This window comes from Prionailurus bengalensis, chromosome A1, assembly GCF_016509475.1.
Source record: "Prionailurus bengalensis isolate Pbe53 chromosome A1, Fcat_Pben_1.1_paternal_pri, whole genome shotgun sequence".
Classification (NCBI taxonomy): Eukaryota; Metazoa; Chordata; class Mammalia; order Carnivora; family Felidae; genus Prionailurus; species Prionailurus bengalensis.
In genome coordinates this window covers 46,004,864-46,023,121 of record NC_057343.1, presented here as the reverse complement: position 1 = coordinate 46,023,121, position 18,258 = coordinate 46,004,864, and the positions used below count along the sequence as shown (strand labels likewise).

General features: G+C 37.0%; 1 non-coding gene across 1 annotated transcript; it reads left to right on the top strand.

The window, feature by feature from the left end:
* The first annotated feature begins 291 nt into the window (after positions 1–291).
* On the top strand, positions 292–401 carry LOC122496550. The gene has a single exon (XR_006300853.1). It is a non-coding gene; the product is annotated as a U6 spliceosomal RNA (small nuclear RNA).
* Positions 402–18,258: the final 17,857 nt, after the last annotated feature.

Genomic DNA, 18,258 nt, shown 5'->3' with positions numbered 1-18,258 from the left:
CTTGTTTAGCTCACTTGTCCATCTTGTATGGGTTAGTTTAGTTAAAACTGGTTGATGATTAAGTAGCAAATCCATTTAATTATGGAAATACACATGGACTGTTGAGCAGTACACCAAACCCATGAGGATAGCTCCTTCATTGTAGAAATCCTGCTCTTCCAAACCTTCCATTATAAACACAACAGACATGAAATAAGACCTGAGAAAGCTTCCCATGTCAATTAATGCATGAAAAACTTAAACACCTTAAAGGGATTATCATTTTTAAAACAAAAATTAAAGATAAGTCGAGTGCTTGCTTCAGCAGCATGTGGACTAAAATCAGAATGATACAGAAAAGATTAGCATGGCCCCTACACAAAAATAACATGCCTGTCATTTGTGAAGCGTTTCATCCTTTTTCTCTTTCAAAAATAAATAAACATTAAAAAATAAAGATAAATAGAAATTGTGACATTTTCTTCATATATCTATGTAGTTTATCTTGCACAATTCCTGGTGTGCTTTAGTTCTATTTTAGAGCTAAACCCTCAGATGCTGCTGTTTGAATGCTGTGATTTAGTTTTCTTCCTCCAGATACCAGCATACACATTATACACGTTCTCCCTTCCCCTGGGAGAATGATTTAACTTCTCTTTGTTAAACTTGGTCGAGAGTCATGATTTCAGTTTCTTGTGTTGAGCTCCATCTGTTTCCAATGCAAACATCTTCCAGAGAGATTCCCAACCAGAGGAGAACTAAGGTGGAATTGGCTACTATTTGAAACCTTAAAAGTTTCCCTCTCTTCTTTTGAGAACCACACTGAAATCTTTCACAAGTTTTACTTTAACACCAGGGAAAAAGAGAGAGACCAAGATGGCAGAGCAGCATGGAAGTTCTCTGCTTCTCTCATCCTTGAAATGCAACATCAGCAGCAAACCATTTTGTATAGCTAGAAAATTGATTTGAGGATTAGTGCAACAATCTGCATAATTTGAGCCACAGAACTCAGCAGGTACGTGGCAGGGAGAGGTGAACTGGGGGAGAGAGAAGCACTAGAGGGTAGGGAACTGCTTTTGTTTGTGGAGAGAGGACAGAGACATGGGGGAGAGTACAGGAAAAGCACTCCTGAAAGCAGCTGGAGAGAAAGAGAAAGAGTGGAAGCACCTACAAGGGTCTGAACAAGAAAGGGAAAATGAAGAAAGGAGAGGGTTTCAATACCATTAGGACTCTATAAACAGGGGGTGGCTCAGTCGGTTAAGTGTCCGACTTGGGCTCAGGTCAAGATCTCACAGTCCGTGAGTTCTAGCCCCACGTCAGGCTCTGTGCTGACAGCTCAGAGCCTGGAGCCTGCTTTGGATTCTGTGTCTCCTTCGGAGCCTGTGTCTCCCTCTCTCTCTGCCCCTCCCCTGCTCATGTTATGTCTCTCTCTGTCTCAAAAATAAATAAAAACATTAACAAAATATTTAAAAAAGGACTCTATAAACAGAGGAGCACAAAGTCAGAAATTCTGCAGCTCTAGTGGGAAGAGGGAATCCCCAGGAGCAGACAGCAAGGTCTAAGGGGTCCTTGGGCCACACAGAGAGAGGTGGTTCCCCAATTGGGAGGACACTTGGGAGAGGCCATGAAGCCACCCCACAGGAAAAGGTCCCAGTGGACCCTGGAGAACAGCAAGTTTGCTGGTGTTGGAACAAGGACACTGGGGTGCAGTGAAACTTGGCACCAGTTGTGTGTTGTGATTTGCCATAATCTCCTGAACTGTTGCTGCTACACGATCATGGGAACTTTTGCTGGGGCAGGCTGGCACCCAGGGGCCCCTGCAGCAGCATGGTCACATGAGTGTTCCTGGGAGCGACCCAACACCCGACCATTGCTCAGTGAGACACTCCCACAGAGAATTAGAGCAGGCCTAAGCCACAGGGCCCTCAGAAGTGAGGGATTTGGAAGCACAGCGCCATCTGAGATAAAATTCGGGAGACAGGTGCTGCCTGGCACGCTGACAGCTTGGTCACGGACAGTGTAGAAGTGGGAAGTGGACAGAAGCCAGAGACAAAGGAGGAGTACCTGATGGACAGTGGATAAGGGCAGAGTTCTGACGCTAAAGATTGGGAAGCTGGGTGATGTCATTTTCACCTCTCCTGCACCAGTGCATACACCTGTACACATGCCACACTGATCCACATCAATAATCTAAGCAGTGCCACCTAGTGGAGAAAGGAGCCATAACACCAAGTGCCATCCAACTGTGGCAACCTAGTCCTAGAGGGTGACCACAGTTCTCTCCACTGGCTTAGTGTACAGACTATAAAGTGCTTCATAGTTTGACTTCTAGGGGAAAGTGGATGTAATTTCGTTTGGATTTTAATCTGTTTGCTGATCTATCTATTCATGGTTTTTCTCTTTTTTCTTATTCTTGGATACAGAAAGAAAAAAATATTTTACATTTTTATAAAAAAATTAAATGTTTTCTTTCTTTTTTTCTTCTTTTTATTTCCCTTTTTTCTCTATATTATAAAGCTTCTGTCAACAACCAGACCAAAACACACCTAGGATCTAGCTTCCTTTATTTGATTTTTTGTGTTGTTTTCTAATTTTTTAATTTTAATTTTTTATTTTATTACTTCTTTCTCTTCCTCCAAAATGATGAAAAGAAGGAATTCAACCCCAAAGGAAAGAACAGGAAGAAATGACAGCAGGGATTTAATCAACACAGATATAAGCAAGATGTCTGAACTAGAATTTAGAATCATGATAATAAGAATACTAGCTGGGTTTGAAAACAAGCATAGAATCCCTTTCTGTGGAGATGAAAGAAGTAAAATCTACTCAGGATGAAATTTAAAATGTTGCAACTGAGATACAATCTTAAATGCATGCTATGGCGGCCAGAATGGATGAAGCAGAACAGCGAATCAGTGATATAGAAGACAAAATTATGGAGAATACTGAAGCAGAAAAAAAGAGGGAACCCAAGACAAAGGAGCATGATATAAGAATTCGATGGGGCGCCTGGGTGGCGCAGTCGGTTGGGCGTCCGACTTCAGCCAGGTCACGATCTCGCGGTCCGTGAGTTCGAGCCCCGTGTCAGGCTCTGGGCTGATGGCTCAGAGCCTGGAGCCTGTTTCCGATTCTGTGTCTCCCTCTCTCTCTGCCCCTCCCCCGTTCATGCTCTGTCTCTCTGTCCCCAAAATAAATAAACGTTGAAAAAAAAATTAAAAAAAAAAAAAGAATTCGAGAACTCAGTGACTCATTAGAAAGGAATAACATCAAAATCATAGGAGTCCCAGAAGATGAAGAGAGAGAAAAAGGGGTGGAAGGTGTATGTGAGCAAATCATAGCAAAAAACATTCCTAACCTGGGGAAAGAGACATCAAAATCCATGAAGTACGGAGAACTCCCATTAGGTTCAACAAAAACCAACCGTCAACAAGGCATATCATAGTCAAATTTACAAAATACACACGTACTGGGGAAGAATCATGAAAGTAGAAAGGGAGAAATAAGTCCTTAACCTACAAGAAAAGGCAGATCAGGTTTACAGCATACCTATCCACATAAACTTGGCAAGCCAGAGAGGAGTGACATTATATATTCAGTGTGCTGAATCAGAAAAATATTCAACCAATAATTCTTTTTCCAGCAAGGCTGTCATTCAAAATAGAGATAAAGAGTTTCCCAGACAAACAAAAACTAAAGGAATTCATGACCACTAAACCATCCCTGCAAGAAATTTTAAGGGGGACTCTCTGAGGGGAGAAAAGATGAAACAAAACAAAAAATACCAAAAGTAACAAAAGCTAGAAAGGACCAGAGAACATCACCAGAAACTCCAATTCTACAAGTAGCACAATGGCAATAAATTCATATCTTTCAGTACTCTAAATGTCAATGGACTAGGGATGCCTGGATGGCTCAGTGGGTTGAGCGTCCGACTTCAGCTCAGGTCATGATCTCACAATTCGTGGGTTTGAGCCCCGGGTCAGATTCTGTGCTGACAGCTCAGAGCGTGGAGCCTGCTTCGGACTCTGTGTCTCCCTCTCTCTCTCTGTTTCTCCCCTGCTCTCACTCTGTCTCTCTCTCACTTGCTCAAAAATAAATAAAGATTAAAAGAAAAAGATCAGTAAATGTCAATGGACTAAATGTTCCAATCAAAAACATACAGTAATGGAATGTATGAGAAAACAAGATCCATCTATATGCTGTTTACAAGAGACCCACTTTAGACCTAAAGACACCTGAAGATTGAAAGTAAAGGGGATGGAGAACCATGTATCATGCTAATGGTCACCAAAAGAAAGCTGGAGTAGCCATACTCATATAGAAATCTATATTTTAAAATGAAGACTGTAACAAGAGATTAAGAATGACATTATATCATAATTTAAGGGTCTATCCACCAAGAAGATCGAACAATTATAAACATTTATGCCCCCGACGTGGTGTCCCAAATATATAAACAATCACAGACATAACAAAGCTCATTGACAATAATTCCATAATAGTAAGGTACTTTACCCCACTTACAGCAATGGACAGAACATCTAAGCAGATAATCAACAAGGAAACAATGGCTTTGAATGACACACTGGACCAGATCGACTTAACAGATATATTCAGAATATTTCCTCCTAAAACAGCAGAATATACATTCTTCTCCAGTGCAAATGGAACATTCTCCCAGTGGATCACACACTGGGACACAAATCAGCCCTCAACAAGTACTAAAAGATTGAGATCATACTGTGCATATTTTCAGACCACAATGCTATGAAAATCAAAATCAACCACAGGAAAAAATTGGAAAGACAACAAATACTTGGAGATTAAAGAACATCCTACTAAAGAATGAATGGGCTGACAAAGAAGTTAAAGAATAAATTGAAAAGTACATGGAAGCCAATGAAAATGATAACACCACAGTCCAATACCTATGGGACACAGCAAAGACAGTCATAAGACAGAATTAAGATAGCAATCCGGGCCTTCCTAAAGAAGGAAGAAAGGTCTCAGATACACACTCTAACCTTACACCTTAAAGAGCTGGAAAAAGAATGCAGATAAAACCTCAAACCAGTGAAAGATGGGAAATAGCAAAGATTAGAGCAAAAATAAATGCTATCAAATCCAAATAAAAACAAAAAACAAACAAACAAAAAACAAAAGCAGTAGAACAGATCAATGAAACCAGGTGCTAGTTCTTTGAAAGAATTGACAAAATTGATAAACCCTAGCCAGTGTGATCAAAAAAAAAAAAAAAAAGGAGAGGAGCCAAATAAATAAAATCAAGAATGAAAGAGGAGCAATCACAACCAAAACAGCAGAAATACAAATAATTCTAAGAGAATATTATGAGCAACTATATGCCAATAAATTGTACAATCTGAAAAAAATGGACAAATTCCTAGAAACATACACACTACCAAAATGGAAACAGGAAGAAATAGAAAATTAGAACAGACCCATAACCAGAAAAGAAATTGAATTAGTAATCAAAAATCTCCCAAAAAACAAGAGTCCAGGGCTAGATGGCCCTACAGGGGAATTCTACTAAACATTTAAAGATTTAACACCTATTCTTTTGAGGCTGTTCCAAAAAATAGAAATGGAAGTAAAACTTCAAAACTCATTTTATGAGACCAGCATTACCTTTATTCCAAAACTAATGACCTTATTAAAAAGGAGAACTACAGACCAATTTCCCTGATGAACATGGATGCCAAAATTCTCAACAAGATACTAACCAACCGGATTTAACAACACATTAAAAGAATTAATCACCATGATCAAGTGGGATTTATACCTGGGATGCAGGGCTGGTTCAATATCCACAAAACAATCAATGTGATTCATCACATCAATAAAAGAAGGGACAAGAACCATACAATCCTCTCAGGAGATGCAGAGAAAGCATTTGAGAAAATACAGCATCGTTTGTTGATAAAAACCCTCAAGAAAGTAGGGATAGATTAGGGCGCCTGGGTAGCTCAGTTGGTTAAGTGTCTGACTTCAGCTCAGGTCATGATCTCACACTATGTGAGTTTGAGCCCTACGTTGGGCTCTGTGCTGACAGCTCACAGCTTGGAGCCTGCTTTGGATTCTGTGTCTCCCTCTTTCTCAGCCCGTCCCCTGCTTATGCTCTGTCTCTGTCTCAAAACTAAATAAAAACATTTTTAAAAATTTAAAGAAAGTAGGGATAGAAGGATCATATATCAAGACCATAAAAGCCATACATGAAAGGCCCACAACTAATATCATCCTCAGTGTGGAAAAAGTGACAGCTTTCCCCCTAAGGTCAGGATCAGGACAGGGATGTCCACTCTTGCCACTGTTATTCAACATAGTATTGGAAGTCTTAGCATCAACAATCAAACAACACAAAGAAATAAGATGCATCCAAATCAGCAAAGAGAAGAAAGTCAAACTTTCACTCTTCGCAGATGACATGATACTCTGTATGGAAAACCCAAAAGATTCCACCAAAAAACCTGCTAGAACTAATCCATGAATTCAGCAAAGTCGCCGAATATAAAACCAATGCACAGAAATCCTTTGCATTTCCAAACACCAACACTGAAGCAGCAGAAAGAGAAATCAATGAATCAATCACATTTACAATTGCACCAAAACCATAAAATACCTAAGAATAAACCTATCCAAAGAGGTGAAAAATCTATACACTTAAAACTATAGAAAGCTTATGAAAGAAATTGAAGATACAAAAAATTGGAAAAATATTCCATGCTCATGGATTGGAAGAACAAATATTCTTAAAATGTTGATACTACCTAAAGCAACGTACACATTCAATGCAATCCCTGTGAAAATAACAGCAACATTCTTCACAGAGCTAGAACAACAATCCTAAAATTTGTATGGAACCAGAAAAGACCCCAAATGGCCAAAGCAATCTTGAAAAAGAAAACCAAATTAGGAGGTGTCTCAATTCGGACTTCAGGAGGTATTACAAAGCTGTAATCATCAAGACTATACGGTATTGGCACAAAAACAGACATTTAGGTGAATGGAACAGAATAGAGAATCCAGAAATGGACCCACAAACATATGGCAATTAATATTTGACAAAGCAAGGAAGAATATACAATGGAATAAACACAGTCTCTTCAGCAAATGGTGTTGGAAAAACTGGACATTGACATAGAGAGGATTGAAACCGGACCACTTTCTTACACCATATACAAAAATAAAATGGATGAAAGACCTAAATGTAACACAGGAAGCCATCAAAATCCTTGAGGAGAAAATAGGCAAAAACTTCTTTGACCTCAGTCGCAGCAACTTCTTACTCAACATGTTTCTGGAGGCAAGGGAACACAAGCAAAAATGGGCTACTGGGACCTTATCAAGATAAAAAGCTTCCCCACAGAGAAGGAAACAATCAGCAAAACTAAAAGTCAACCAACAAAGGGGAGAAGATATTTGTAAACAACATATCAGATAAAGGGTTAGTATCCCAAATCTATAAAGAACTTATCAGACTCAACACCCAAAAAACAAATAATCCAGTGAAGTAATGGGCCAAAGACACGAATAGACACTTTTCCAAAGAAGATATCCAGATGGCCAACCAGCACATGAAAAAATGCTCCATATCACTCATCATCAGGGAAATACAGATCAAAACGACAATGAGATACCACCTCACACCTGTCAGAATGGGTAACATTAACAACTCAGGCAACAACAGATGTTGGCAAGGATGTGGAGAAAGAGGAACACTTTTGCACTGCTGGTGGGAATGCAAACTGGTGCAGCCACTCTGGAAAACAGTATGGAGGTTCCTCAAAAAATTAAAAATAGAACTATCCTTCAACCCAGCAATTACACTACTAGGTATTTATCCAAAGGCTACAAGTGTGCTGTTTAGAAGGAGCAAATGCACCCCAATGTTTATAGCAGCACTATTGACAGTAGCCAAAGTATGGAAAGAGCCCAAATGTCCATTGACAGAGGAATGGATAAAGAAGACGTGGTACACACACACACACACACACACACACGCGCGCGCACGCACGCACACACACACACACACACACGCACACAATGGAGTATTGCTCAGCAATCAAAAAGAATGAAATCTTGCCATTTACAACAATGTGGATGGAAGTAGAGTGTATTATGCTAAGGGACATTAGTCAGAGAAAGACAAAAATCAGATGACTTTACTCATATGAGGACTTTGAGAGACAAAACAGATGAACATAAGGGCAGGGGAAAAAATATTATAAAAACAGGGATGGGGACAAGAGTGCCTGGTTGGCTCAGTCACTTGAACATCTGTCTTTGGCTTAGGTCATGAACTTACAGTTTGTGGGTTCAGGCCCCACATCAGGCTTTGTGCTTAGCTCAGAGCCTGGAGCCTGGTTCAGATTCTATGCTCCCTCTCTCTCTGCCCCTCCCCATCTCGTGCTCTCTCTCTCTCTCTTTCTCAAAAATAAATAAATAAACTTAAAAAATTAAAAAAAACAGGGCAGGGACAAAATGTAAGAGATTCTAAATATAGAGAACAAATTAAGGTTGCTGGAAGGGTGGGGGGATGGGCTAAATGGGCAAGGGGAATTAAGGAAGACAGTTGTTGGGATGAGCACTGGGTGTTATATGTAGGGTATGAATCACTGGTTCTACTCCTGAAATCATTATTGCACCACATTCTAGCTAACTCGGATGTAAATTAAAATAATTAATTAATTAAAAAAAGAAAAAAAAATAGGGAAAAACAAAGGGTCTTTTGTCTTCAGTTCCACACTCATCCAGGACCACAGGAAGACTCAATAAACCCAGAGTGAGCAACCTATGCTCCCAGTGAGTTTTCCACTGTCCCGTAAAGAATCCATTTTAGAAATTCAATTTTTACTCCTTGTTGCTATTATTTTAAGGAAGATCTTATAAATGATTCCAAGATGCTAAGTCTGTTTTATATGAAAGTGGGGTGAGGAATCATTGGTCATGCTAAGGCACTCTTTACTTGCCCTCCCTGAGGGAAAGTACCCTCAGTGAGTAAAAAATTATATGTAGCTTATCCTTAATAAACAAGCACCAATGCAATTTTGAGAGAGAAGATGTCAAACCAAACCAAACAACGAAAACCTCTTTTGACATTTTTAATCTTTTTTTGTTATTGTCTCTTTCTTTCCACTCTATCGTAAAAATTCTTGAAAAAAATGGTGTCTTTCTTATTGACATGTTCCTAAATTCTGAATTCATATTCTTATAATCATCATATAAAAATGGTTCTTTGGAATGTCACCACTGTCTTCGTTTCCTTGGGAAAAGAAACCAGCCACATTTAATAACATTGAGGACCTGGAGATTGTCTTCATTTACATGACTTTAATATTCAACTGTCTCTGTTAATACAATTATTGGTATGATCTTGATATGACCCTGACAGGAAACATGAATAAAGATATAAAGTTACAGATAACTTTATTGTTTGTTTCAGGAACTTCCTAAAAATCTATTTATCTGATAATAGCACTAGTCCTCTTCAAGGACCCTTCCCATAACAATAGATTATTCAAAGGAGTTCAAAAAGACTGTGACCTTTCAAGAGTTCTCTAAAACACTTTCTCAGAACACCTTTACCTTGGCCTAGGCACCAATTCCACCATTATCTAAAAAAATATTTCTCAATCTTGATCAAACCCCTGCATAAAAGACCTACCTTGTACCAGACCCCCAAACATCTTGCCCTTATTTTCCATCAACCAAAAAAACAAAATAGCAAGTTTTTTTTTAATAACTGAGTTTATAATAGACGAATTGCAATTTGCCGTGGGCAAACAGTGCCCACAGAGACAAGGGAATGGTCTATCTTGAGGTAGCATTGAGGAGGATTGTTTTGTTTTTGTTTTTGTTTTTTTAAGGTTATTTATTTATTGTGTGTGTGAGAGAGAGAGAGAGAGAGAGAGAGAGAGAGAGAGGGAGGTGGAGAGAGAGAAAATCTAAGCAGGCTCTGCACTGTCAGTGCAAAGCCTGATGCAGGGCTCGAACTCATGAACTGTGAAATCATAACCTGAACTAAAATCAAAGTCCAACACTTAACTGACTGAGCCACCCAGGCACCCCAAGGAGGATTGTTTTGAACAGAAATTTAGAGGCCTTGGAGGTGTCTCACTGGCCATGAGTGGTGATTAGTGCCTTACCGTGGGGGCAGGGAGCAATCTTCCTTCTCTCTTCTAATTAAGCAGGCTGTAATGAGTGGTATGTACTTGAGATGTTCCCCATTCAGGACTTTCTTTCTTCATTTTAAATAAGGTTTCCCATTATTCATTATCATACTTGCCACTTCCAAAAAAGGCATTCAAACCCTAAGGTAGCATCTTCCTTTATTCTAGGAAGTAATAATCTCAACTTTGCTTTATCAACTAGTTATTTGGTGTTTTGGTTTGTTTGTTGTTTCTTACAGACTTAGATATTTTACATGTTCATGTGTTCACTCATTTGCTGTGGTGTTTTAAAATCAAATTGTGTGTGTGTGTGTGTGTGTGTGTGTGTGTACATATATAATGTGTAGGTACATTATAAAGAATAGTGTTAATAATTAAATGTACATCTGCTTTCTGATTATGGTAAGATATGGAAGTGCTACATTCCTACCATAAACAATCAACAAGATCATTATTAATTGCACAAATTTTAAAAGCGTTGTAGAGATATAAGACAACGGGGACTAGAGGGACTAACATTCTAGAGAAGGGAGACTTTTCTAAAATGAGGTTAGAGTTGCCTCTTCTGGCCTGAGAAGAATTAATCTTGGCTGGCCCAGGGTGAATTTCTGTAGCGGGAAGAGAAACCAACAAAATTGTTAGCAATCACATAGTCTGGAGTGAGAAACTAGAGAAGTGAGTGTCCTCAAATGTATGGTCCTTTGCCCACAAGACATTTTCTGTAGAGTGAGGCTATGCAGAAGGTTAAAATGCTATGTAGAAAGCCTGTGAAAAATAGAGCAAAATCTTATAAAGTTCCCTAGTATTGAAAAAAACCAGAGATTTATGATAAGGGATGGGGTTGGGGTGGGTGGAGTCTTTCAACAATGAAGAAATTGAAGTTCTAGAGGCAGAATTGAATGGATTATGAGGACCTGTAGCCATATTTCCTCTGGGGGCACTTCCTGATTATGGGTGTAGGTGGAGACTAAGAATCTGGGCTTGGTCTCTAACAGAGGGCTGTTTTTGAGGAAAAGGAAACCAGCAGGGATTTTACATTCTGTCTGGGTTATAGTGATGAAATTGGTGGCCAGATGGGCTAAAATGTGTGGCTTTTTTATATCAGATATAATATATATTATATATTATTATATATTATTATATCATATATATATATATATATAAAAGACTTTTTTATATATAAAGATGTTTGCTGAAGTTTGAAGGTGTGTAGGGCTGAATGACAAAGAGCTAAACTAAAAACTTCTAAAGGATGGAACTGAGTGTCCTACTGTTTTCCGGGCTGAGGAAACAAAGAATGGTCATGTCCTAGAAACAAGGATAAACTGACTGCTACCAAAACTGCAATCCAGTGCCAACCTAAAAAAATTTTTTATTTGATTGAGATATCAATTTAGATTTTTAAAAAATGTCTTAAAGAGAAGATGATGGACTATCTTTGCTGGTTTTAGCCCACTCCTGAGTTAGGTGGGCAGTTGAATTGGAGACCCTTTACAAGATAGCTGGATAGCTGAAATAGAAAAGAAGAAAAAAATCACATGCATTGTCTAGAGGTCATTGGAGATATTTGCCAGTCTCACCTTTGGGTATAGGTGAAATTTTTTTTTTTAAACATTTTATAATTATTAAACAAGTGAAGGAGTAGTTAAATAGCTTTGCCAAAAGTATCAATTTATCACCTATATTAAAGACCATTTTTTGTTTATATAAAATTTCAGTGTGGGGTTGTTTACTTTCTGTTTAAATGTCATCTTTGGACTTTCCTTATTCTCTTGCTATTTTTTTTCCTGGATGATAATATCTTTAACCCTCATTCTTAAGTAATATTTCTACTGAGTATAAAATTCTAAATTTATAATTAATACTCCTAAGGTCTTAGGCTTACTCAATTGATATTTTTTAAGAATTTTGAAAAATTATCACCCCATTATCTCTAGATGCTGCTATTTTCTCTATTCTGTTAGGTACTTTGGGGTTTTATATGGACCTAGAGACGTGATAGTAAATGTTTAACATTGGCTTTTCAAAATTAAAAAAAAAAAAGCCCTGATTATGGGATTGTCAAACTTCCATGGTGTGCATGTTCCCCATGGTAAATTTCAAGCTATCAAAGGTGATATCCGTAAACAGACTTGGAAAGAGGTAATGTACAAATAACTCTTGCAAGCTGATCAGAGCTGGTTATAGCAAACTATTGTGTAGAACTTGTGTCTCATTCTCTCTTCCCGTCTTCCATGTTACTTACTTTAGTTGTTCCTCCAGGTTTCTAACATTCTCCCTTAGGTACAATTCATCTGCTAATGCAGACCTTGAGTTTTAAATTTCAGTTTTAAATATTTTCATTTTTTGGGTAATATTGAATAGTGTTTATGCTATATATGTTCAAGCCTTGTATTTATTTCAACAAATATATACATGTTACATATAAAATCTATATCTATATCTATATCTATATCTATATCTATATCTATATAGTCCTGTATATAAAATTTATTTTCTGCTTAATCCTTTCAAAATTGTTTTTGGAAATTTTGTCTGTTTTTGTTGGTTTTAACTCAGCCTTGTTTTCTTTCATGTTTTGTGTTTTTTGACTGTGAACTACTCATTTCCCCTCAAACCTTATTTTTGGAAACTTGAGCTGAAGTTAAGTTTTTCAAAAGGGATGTATCTGTGTTTGCTTATACCAGTAACTTTTTTTTTCTAAATTCTCTCTCAAGGTTTTAGACCCTATAACTACGATAACTTCCTAAAACAAATCTATATGGAAACCAAAATCAGATTACAGATTATAGGTTACAGATTTTCTAGAGATCTATCCCTCTTTCCACCTTGTTCCAGGATTGAAAATGGCATGTTTTCTTGCTGTTATTTTTGGCAAAATAGATTTTCTCTCTCATTAATTGTTATTCAAAGGATATAGCCCTTTGAGGTCTTAGTTTTACACAGATTTCTCCTATTAGAGCTTCCATGTTAAGTGTGCCTAGGGATTTATTTCCTATTCCCTGAAAGCTTTAAAATAGCCTTCAAACCAGAATCCCAAGATCTTTAGCATTTAGCAGATACCCTCAGGGCGAATCTTCAAGATGAAAATTGATTTGTTTCTTATATGACTTTGGGGTTCTGGATATTTCACTTGGGGCCTGAGAATTGACTTTCCTGTTTTTTTGTTTTTGTTTTTTTGGGGGGAGAGTCAACTCAGCAATGAATTTCATATACATTTAACTATTTTTTTTACTACTTTTTCAGAATGTTATTTCTTTCACTGTAGAAAGTAAAATGAAATATCTAATCTCTCAAGCTGGATCTCAAAACCTAAAGCCAGGATTATTTATTTTTTATTTAAAGCCAGGATTTTAATCTAATGAGAATCCCAAGGACAGAATCCATCAGACTACATCAAAACTGAGAGAAAAAAACTTGTGCTTTTAATCTTAATCAATGCATGTTTTATTTTTTCACCTAATCCTTTTTTAAGGAGCATTTTCAATTTATTTGTAATAAATTTAGAACTTTTTCAGATTGTTAAATTAGATTCAATTTGCCTAATTAAATTGACTCACCTCACTTGTTTTACATGAAGATTTTTCCAAGTATATAATGTAACAAGCTAGTCAAGTTTCTGTTAACCACAGACAACTGCATTTAACATGCATTAATCACACATCAAAATAACTTCTGAAACTGAATTTTACCCTTTAGTTGAGGCATTTAAGAAGCATCTGTTTTGGAGTTCCTTCTCTGGTGTTTAAATTTTCTCTCTCTGTTCTCTATGCTTTGTGGTAAACCAGGGTATTTCTCTACTTAATAAAAAATATTGTCTTCTCTCATCAGTAGATATGGATTATAAGACACTTAAAATTGAAGGATTACATTTTAATATTATACTTGTGTTGTGCTTCCAAATTTATCTAACAACAAACGGATATTTTTTTTTCTTTGAGTACAGATATTAGGAAGCAAAACAGGAATGTTAGTCATTAATAATATACACCTGTTGGGGGGATGGCATCCAAAGATGTGACCTCTGATTGACCTGTGAGCCGGACCCAGGCATTGGGAGGGTTCTCACCCCCTCCCCTGTCCTTGGTATGTGGCTTCCTCTTGCTTTTCCCAAGCACAAACTTAAAGATCAAATTGCATATCAAACAAATGATTTTAGCATTTTGGATTGTAGTAGAGAGAATAACGGGTCCCACAAAATGTCCACGTCCAATTGCCGGCAACCTTTGAACCTGGATGTTGCAAACTAAAACTTGGTGAGATACATGGCAAAGGTACAATTAATTTTGTTAATCAATTAACCGTAAAATAGAGTAACCTGGGTTACTCACGTGGGCCCAATGTAATCACAAGCCTTCTTAAAAGCAGAGGAGGGAAGCAGAAGAGAACCAGTGGGAGTCTTGACCACAGAAGCATAGTCAGGGAGCTGCAATACTGGCTTCGAAGATGGAGGATGGGGTCGTCTATGCAAGGGATGCAGTTGTCTGCTGAAAGTTGGAAAAGGTGAGAACATGGAATCTCTCTTAGAGTCTTCAGAGAGAAAACCATTCCTGTCCATGTTTTGAGTTTATGTTGGTTTTACCTGAGATGAGCTTCTGACCTCCAGAATGGTAAGATAATATACTTAAATTGGTGATGTTTTAAGCCGCATAGTTTGTGGTGATTTGTATATATCTTTTTTTTTTTATTTCCAGCTTTATTGAGATACAACTGGCATATAATTCTGTGTAAGTTTAAGGTATATAGCCTGGTGATCGGATACACATAAAAAATGCAAAATGGTTAACATTCGTGGTGATTTGTGACAGAGAAAACTAATGTAGAGGTATTTGTTAGAATACTGTGAAATCTATACTTTCAATATTAAACACTTTATTGGCATTATCCAGAACTTATTAATAAACATTGTACAACTATTTGATACTATATTGAGAACTTCTTGCCAGAAATTAAAGGTACAACAGTAAACAAGACGAATCCTGTGCTCAGAATACATACTAATATAGATTTCCAGCATACTAACTTTATTAACCATAAAAGCAAGCTCATTGGGTATAATACTATACATAAAAGGATGAAAGCTGTCTTCTCAAAATGTCATTTAATTTTGAAAATTTTGTTGGTTTAGAGGAAGACTTATTAGAACAAATCTGAGGATGTTGGTGGAAAAATTTCTCAGTCACCGTAAATTTCAATTGCAAAATTGGCCTGTTTGCATATCTTGCACTACGCTTTCTTGCTGTGCTCTAACCAGGTTCTCCAAATGAAAGATGCTCCTTGGTACCTCTGAGTCTTTATGTGTACTGTTCCTTTTGTTTAATCTCCCCTTCCCTATGCTTTTCACCTAGCAAATCCGTGCATTAGTTCTTTTTCATTTTCCCTCCGATTCTCCGTCTAGGAAGCATCCATGATCGTCTTACCTAGGTTATTTAGTAACACTTCTGTTCCCACAGTATTTCATGCTCATCTCTACCCTATTAAAAAAATATATTGAAAAGAAAAATTTTGGAACTATAATAGAAAACGGGTGCAAAAATAAGTATGAGCAAGAAAACCGATTCAGAACAAAGTAAAATATCTGAGAACTAGTTCATGACTAAGCTATAAGAGAAAAATTTAAAAATAGCTCCCTCTGGTAATACAGATAGCCTTCATGTTAGGATATCAAGAGGATGGAAATTTCCTTGAGAGAACTGTTGCTATTGTCTCTGATGCTGAGAGTATGTCCTTATAGCCAGGGAGGAGGATGGAAAGTTAACTATCTTCCTACCTCAAGAATAGTGCGAGGTTTTCTCTCAAGAGACCACTGTGGGAGATTGAGCATCTCCTGAAGTGGAGGGACTCTGCAAATCGGTGCCTGTTTCAAGACTGTGGGCTTATGGTGTGGCTGGAAGAGCAGGTAGATACTAGATCTGGCTATAGTACATTTCCCCCCCAAACTTTTATTTTGAGAGGGTGAGAAAACAAAAGTGGGAGGAGAGGCAGAGAGAGAAAGAGAGAGTGATAAATCTGAGCAGGCTCCATGCTGTTAGTGTAGAGTCTGACGAGGGACCCGAACTTGGGAACTGTGAGATCATGACCTCAGCAGAAATCAAGAGTTGGATGGCTGACTGAGCCACGCAGGTCTCCTTACAGTACACTTCTAAACAAATGATGAGGCAAGGGATATGAATGTTCCCCATGGGTCGGAAAATCTGCTCTGGAACCATCACAGGCTCTTCCCATAGTGACAAAGTATTTGACTTTTGTATTCACACTTGCTTGATTATACAACCCTATAGATAAGTATTTATACCTCTAATACAGGACTGCTGCATTGTGACTGACTATATAGTCAATTTGACATTGAATGTTGAAATGCATGATCAGTTAATAGGTGAGTATTTTTTTAATGTAAATCTAAGCTGCTCCAAAATAGAGGGCCCTTTTTTTTTTTTTTAAAGGCAAAGCGATCTGCAAAACAACCCTTTTTCTCTGATTCTCTTAGTATTTGTCTTATGTAGATAGGACGTATTCTCTCAGATTAGGTAACCAGCTCAGGAAGAAGGAACTGATTATATAGTTAATAAGAACAGTACTTGTTTTTCTAATTCTTTTCCTCTTTTATTACATCATGTTGATTTAAAATGTCAATTGAATTGAAATGATGAAAGGGTCCCTGTTTTGTATACAGGGAAACATTAGATGAAGTTCTTGAAAATTATTTTTCCTTGTTATAATCAATAAATAACTTATTGCTTGAAAGTTGAAATGAGTAGAAAATTGAGAACTTAATGTACCAGTCATATTATCACAAAAATACACATGAATAAAAAAAATCCCATTTCAAGTATTGTCCTACATTTTTTTTAAATTAATAACATTGCTAATTTAATAGCCACACCTTGACCATGCAGCTTTTTTATAGAATCCACTTTCATTACTAGTCACAGTTTTGCCAAGTAAGCTTCAGGGGGAAGTAATTAAATTTAATAGAAGCCACCTTCATTTTGAATCTGCCGTCAATTTAAAGCCATGGGGAAAGGTAATTACATTTAATAGACCCCACAGTTTCTAGACGAAGATGTACGGTATGTGACGTTAATCATTAGCCCAACAGTCTGAAAAGTAAAATCTCACTTAGAACAAACTCCCTCTAAGTAAACTAGACCTTCCTTCTGACTTTTCAACTTAATAGAAGTAAAAAATGATGCCTATTGGACTCTTAAGTATGTTATTGAAATTGTATTCTGAAGATTCAGTTCATTGATTTCAAACAGTGAAACTAAGGTAAATGGCATTTATGAATCCCACTGCAGCATTAATTCCTAAGGAAATATATATTGATAATATTTTTACTAAATATCCCTTAGCCTCCATAACATCTTTCTCTTTTCTAATTGCTGAGGCTGGTGTAATAAACTAGTGTGTGTGTGTGTGTGTGTGTGTGTGTGTGTGTGTGTGTTTGTGTGTTTTAATCCATTCTTGTATTTTTTTAATGCTGTGGTTTATGTAAATTAAAGATGTTTAGTGAGTTTCAGTATATAGGAGTCTTAAATCGGTGAAAGATCATAATAAATATGAAAGCAGAACATTCCTTTTTGGTAAACACATCTACAAGCCTGACTGCATTTCACTAAGCATTTTATAGGTTCATTATGCCATTTGGCTCACATTGAAGTCACCTTAGATCTAATTTTTATTTTTTTCTTCAGGGTGTATGAATAATTTTTGGCTTCTGTTTAGACATTTGATTTTAGAAATAGTTTTTAAATCAGATTTAGATAATGAGCTTTTATATAGTTCTCATAAAATCAAAAGGAATGTCCCAATAGTTCATGAAATTAGAAGTGCATCTAGAATTGGTAAAATTTACAACGCCATTTTAGGAATATAGGATTATTACTCTTCAATGATATTTTTATTCAACACATTCTTGTGCTTATTCAGGCTGGCATAGTCCTATATAGAGGCAAGGTGGAAAGAGCTAGAAGAATACGAATGAGCATATTTTTCAGTATTGAAGACAATAAGAGTATTTTGCAAAAATAAAATTGATCTAAATAGCATTTTGCCATCTTGCTACTTATCTAAAGAATAGTCCTAATTATAG